The following is a 5,990-nucleotide window of genomic DNA, read 5'->3' as shown; positions in this document are numbered from 1 at the left end:
TCATCTGCAGCAAGTTTTACTTTTTTCTGTGGAACTTTGCTACCACTTCCAGGGGCAGATCGCTTTCCAGACATACTTAGGAGTTTCACATCCTCCTCCTCTTCATCTCCTGACTCTGCATCTTCTTCCACAGCTACTAAGTGCTGCCCACTAACATGCACAGGCCCTGAACCACACTTCAACCGTAAGACCACAGGTGGTGTTATTTCAAATCCCCCAAGAGAAACCATTGGCTGTAGGGACATTTTCAAAGTTGAATTGGACTCCCTTCATAATTCATTGCCTCTGCTTCAACAATGTGCAACTCGTCCTTTGCACCAGCCCCTAAACTGACCGTTCTTCAAGATAACTGGTGCTCATTTTCATCATTATCCACCTTAAAGTGATAATCTTTGTCGGCCTTTAGTTCACAACCAAAAAGATAGTTCTGAGGCCTCAAGGGGCTCATGTCCATCGAATCTTCCATGAGGTGGTGGCACGCACTTAGGTGGGCGAGAAGGCGGACGGAGATAAACGACTACTGCTCCAAGGAACAGCCGCGCAGGACAGAATCACACCAGTGCATAAATTGATAATCTTAAAAGGAATTAAATCTTCTGTGTTCAAGTGTTTTATTATTTCTGTTCTTAAAAATGTTCCAGGACTCTCATAAACTAAGCTGATAAATGTACTGACATCCATACAAATAATAATAATTCCTATTATTTCCATATAGAAATAACTCTATACGTGAAATTTTTAAAAACATAAGAAACTATGATAAATTCTATGAAAGTATAGTCATTCCTCATTATTAAGCTGATTCTCTGTTTACTACTCACTATTCTTAGTGATGTGCATTGAAGTTACTATGAACCCACTAAAGAACTAGGGGAAACATGTTTAAATTCCAAGATATGAACCCTTGACCTTATAAGAGAAATGAGTGTGACAAAATGAAGTCTTACTCTACCTTGCTCTCCATCCAGGGGAAGGAAACCCACCCTCTTTTATCCACTCCCTCCCCTACTTTGGGTGGGGTCCGCAGTGTAGCCCATATACAGTGTGGCCAAATAACAAAGATTCTTACCCACTCACATTGACCACATGTCCTTGGCAACATCTCAAACACAGTACAAATAAGGAATATACTCATTAACTTCACACATGTGACTGTCCACTTATGGGGGCATTGAGCACACCCACTCAGAAGCAAAGCTGATCAAGACAGCTTCTGTTGAGTTTCTACTTCTCCCTTTGGGCCAGTGTAGGACCCAGAATTTTGCCTGGAATGGTCAAAAAGAGGCCACCCAATCAGGAAATCAATAATACTTAGAGTTTTAATAAGGCAATGAGAAAATACATTAAAATTCACACACTGAAATGAAACCCCCATGCCATCCTAGTATAAAACCAGTAATAACAATTATATAATTTCCTACTTTCCTTATGTAATTCCTGCTCCTTCAGAAAATTGTCTCTCCTCTTCCTCCTCTGGAATTCTTCCCAAGCATGCCCTCTTCCACATGTCCTTTCCTTTCTGGAATAGCTTCAGTGTGCATGTTCCTAAGAGCTGTCCCAAAAGCTTCTGCTTTTCAAGAGAGGGAAGGAAGGAGGGGGGTGGGAGGGTCACAGTGTGTGACACACCTTTGGGGGGCAGAACACAATTATGAGAGAGACTTTACCTAACAAATGCAATCCCCCTAAATTAAAAAACAAATAAATAAAATTAAAATTTTCTTTATTTTTTTATTAAATCATAGCTGTATACATTAATACTATCATGAGGTACAGTGTGTTGTTTCTATATACAATTTGAAATACTTTTATCCAACTGGTTAACATAGCCTTCATGTCATTTTCTTAGTTATTGAGTTAAGACATTTATAGTCTACATTTAGAGCAATTCACGTGTACCCTTATAGGATGAACCATAGGCATGATCCCACCAATCATCCTTCCTCTACCCATCCTCCCCTCCTTCCCCCATATTCTTGGGCTAAAATAAAAGCTTCTCCTTTTCACCTTCAAAGGCTAAACACTCATTTTAAATGGTGAGTCATTGGCTCGGCACCTATAGCTCAGCAGCTAGGGCACCAGCCACATACACCAGAGCTGGCGGGTTCAAATCCAGCCCAATGACAACTACAACAACAAAATAGCTAGGGTTGTGGCAGGTCCCTGTTGTCCCAGCTACTTGGGAGGCTGAGGCAAGAGAATTGCTCAAGCCCAAGAGTTTGAGGTTGACGTGAGCTGTGACGCCACAGTACTTTACCCAGGGTGACAGCTTGAGACTCTGTCTCAAAAACAAAAAAAAAAAAAAAAAAAAAAAAACCTGGGTCATTATTATTGATTTCTCCAGGATTTTGTTTCTCACCAATATGCTGCCCAAATATACAAAGTGTGCCAATGTTAACTGTTACCTTTACTTATCAACAGGAATGACTGCTTGATGCTTCAACTCACTTGCTCACCTTTTTACATGTACGATCCTGGTTCATTTCTCCACCATGATCAGTATTCTGTGTGGGATGACAATGAGAAGACCTTCTATTGGGAAACACAATTCCCATTTGAGCTTCAAATGAATAACAACATACTGGGTAATATTTCCCTAAGAGTAACAATAGTCTAGAAATACTTCCTGTGAGCACATAATGTATATGGGCTACACTGCGGACCCCACCCAAAGCTGCTGCATGAGCCATTCCCGTGGCTTGCAGGCTGATTGACACTTCAGCCCGACCATCCTCCTGCTCTCATGAGTGTTCCTCCTTTCATCAGCTCCAGTACTGGAACGTTGGAATCTTGGTAGGGAAATGTGCATGACGCCTGCTTTAGGATATAACTGAGTCATTGATGTGACCGTAAGATCACCAGATCACCCAGCCCAAATTCTTCCCCATTCCTTAAAATTTTCCATACAACATATCACTCTCTATTCTATGGAGAAGAATACTTGGATACATCTTAATTTATCATTCTCATATGACATCTAAATAAAAGGCAAAGAAATTACACAATGTCTCCCCACCACCCACCAACATCCTCTGGTAGACCTCAAATATAAGCAGAATATAGTGCCAAATATGCAGGCATTATTCAAGAAATAACACGCCTGGTGACCTTTCCTATGGTAAGCAGCCAGTTGTAACAGTGGAGCCAACATGAAGGGTGTGGCTCCGTGGACAGCGAAGGAGTCACAATACAAAAAAGAAATCTCTTCAACCAGATCAGTGATACTAGAGGTTGAAAATTACAATCATTCATGTAAACACAAAGTCAGAGCGGTTTAGGAAACTAAGCAGCAGCTACAAGCAATTGTTAAAGTAACAGACACAGGGTTCTACCAAACTGCCTGAGTTAGACACCCAGTCATAGCCAAGGGGCAGTTTAAAGCGAAGCCAGGGAAGAGGACACAGCTGGATGGCAGAGAGCATTCTACAAGCAACTACAGGTTTGTTATATGGAGCAGTATGTTATGAACTTTTTATTTTAAATACACATGGGTCATCACTAAAGTTTTTAGATAGACTGTATTATGATCCATTGTTTCACTCTCAAAAAACACAGTCAACAGCGTCCTTTCTGATTCACCTGTGCAAGTTTCAACTTGCCCAGCATAACAGTGTTGCTGGGAGGGCTTCATTTGTTTCTGTGCATGTGGATTTTACATTTCTTGATTTTTGTGTATTTTAAAACTTTGGTAATGACCCACATGTGTGTATATGTATAAACTTGAAAGAAACAAGCTATATATTTTTAATCAATATTTTGATAGGCTATATTAAGTAATCAATCTTGCTTAAAGGCTATAGCCAAGTCCCATTAACTTCTACGTTGTTTTTCCTTCAATTTTTGTTGGCTTGCTCGAATTTTTGGCAATTTTCACTGAACTTAGATTAAGGAAAGAGAAACAGGCCGGAACTTTTGGAATCAGATGAAAACCTTCTGCCCTTTTTCCTGAAGGTCTTTCTCTTAAATTGTGTGTTCCAACTTAAAATAAAAGCCCAAATGAATATGCCTGTCATTATTTTGAAAATAATAATAATTGTTTCTTAAGGAAGAAAAAGCACAAAGAAAGTATATTTATCTCTCTACCTTTCCGCTCAACTCAATGGCTATTAAAGGGTAATGATAGTCCCACAGAAACAGGAGTTCTTTTAACTGCACCAGAAAATGCATTTAAAAACCTAAACAAGCCAGCTGAAGCCATATCTTTGTTTGGCAACCTGAGTATTCTCTTCACTTAGCCCTGTTCATAGCAACACACAAAGGACTACTCTGCAGCCAGGGATAATAGCTGATCCCATAATCTGGCACTAACACTTAGAAAGATTAATTACCCTATTAAAATCTGAGACATTACTAAGAAAATCTTTGTATAAACCTTTTAACTCACAACAAATGTAGCCTCGTTGGTGCCTTCGGTTTGCTACACAATAAAGGTCCTCGCCCTCCCGTACTCATCCACCATTGTTCCCGGCATCTTCAGGAATACCCAGATACACACACACAGTACACACGTGTTGGCACACCCGCACCAAGCAACAGAGAGCCGAAGCTGCTTCCCTGTACAAAGGCAGAAAGTAGAAGTGTGGTTGGAACAGATAAAGTAGAAACTCCTCCCGTCTAGAAATTCACTGCTCCGGAGATTAAACGGCAGGGAAAAAAGACTCAGAGATTCAAAGGCAGCTGCTGTGTCAGAAACCAGAGGTACCTAAGAAGATTCAGGCTGTAATACCCACACGAATTATATGCCCAGTATGTGAAATGATGAAGACAGTTAAATTCTTCATGCTTGGTATCAAAGTTTCCCTCTGGAGTATAACACTAGTGATTAGATGTTAGGGATAACCTTGACATATTTTTATTTGCAAACCCGTTGTCAACCTATCATAGTTCCAGTTTCTTCCCTATGGTAGCTTCTGTCTCAGATTCCTTATCACATTTTCAAGGAGAATCCCTTGGTTTCAAGTTACAAACATTAACCATTTGGAAGAGGAAGTACAGGACCAAGCAGGTGGGCTATAATTTATTTATAGTCCAAACAAAAGAAATATCTAGACACCTCCATTTTCTCCTTGTCAATTATAACATTTCACTGACTATGTCATCAAACAATGTTGATCAAATAGTATCCTAATTGGAAAAATGGATATTATTTAGGTAACATACTGGAATACTGTGGATCATACATTGGTTAAGAGTGTGGCCTATAAAGTGAAAATCCCAGCTCCAGAGCATATTCTCAGCATGAGCCCAGGCAAGTTAAGCCAGGACGGCCTTCATGTGCCCTATCAGTCAGACAGGGACAAGAGTTATAGCAAATGCTTAAGGGTAGGGACAAAATGAGGGAAGGCACCGAAAGTGCCCAGCACAGCCGCTAGCACACAGCAGTTCTCAGATGATGTCCATCATGGTATGATCATCAAGGAATAATCACTCACACAGTGCTTTCAAAATAACTGGGAGACTGTTGGCCATGCTAGGAGGCACCTGGAGACTCCCAATTCTCTTGCATTTTAGAGTGAATATGCAGATCAGATTCCTTCCTAAGCAAAGTTTTGATGAAGTTAGTGACAGGGATATACAAAGATGCTAACATTCAGTTTTGGTCACAGAACTAGAGGAAGCAGAAGACCCCAAAGCCAACTTCACTTATCTTATTCTGTCATCCCCACCACCCAAGAGCTGGGTCACTTTATTCTGATATCATTTTTGGCTCTACTTTCCTCTACTATCTCAAAAGAATAAAAATAGAAAATATTTTTCTTTTTTAAGAAATGCAGACACAAGAGGCCTACACAAATCTAAATTTCAGGAAAGCCCAAAACCTCTCCAGCAGTACCAGGACTTCCAACGAAAGGCTTATTTGCATTTCAGGTCACTATTGGGAAAGTTGGTTTTTTACAGAATTGGCAGAGTCTTAATTATTGTACGTAACACAAGCACGAGGTCTTCTTTGCAGTCAATGAAGTTACACTGAAACTTCAAACCAAAAACGAACA

The 5,990-nt window shown here is 40.2% G+C and overlaps 1 pseudogene across 1 annotated transcript in view; it reads right to left on the bottom strand.

Moving 5' to 3' along the window:
* LOC100941557 overlaps positions 1 to 556 on the bottom strand; it is a 1,254-nt pseudogene extending 698 nt beyond the window's left edge. The window contains exon 1 of the transcript XR_002773000.1: positions 1 to 556. This exon is cut by the window's left edge and continues 698 nt beyond it. The product of XR_002773000.1 is annotated as a nucleophosmin pseudogene (transcript).
* Between the last annotated feature and the right edge of the window lie 5,434 nt (positions 557 to 5,990).

The sequence above is a fragment of the Otolemur garnettii genome, unplaced genomic scaffold, assembly GCF_000181295.1.
Source record: "Otolemur garnettii isolate 467f Iridium unplaced genomic scaffold, OtoGar3 scaffold00026, whole genome shotgun sequence".
Lineage (NCBI taxonomy): Eukaryota > Metazoa > Chordata > Mammalia > Primates > Galagidae > Otolemur > Otolemur garnettii.
The sequence above is the reverse complement of the archived record's forward strand: the minus strand, read 5'-3'. Positions and strand labels throughout refer to the sequence as shown.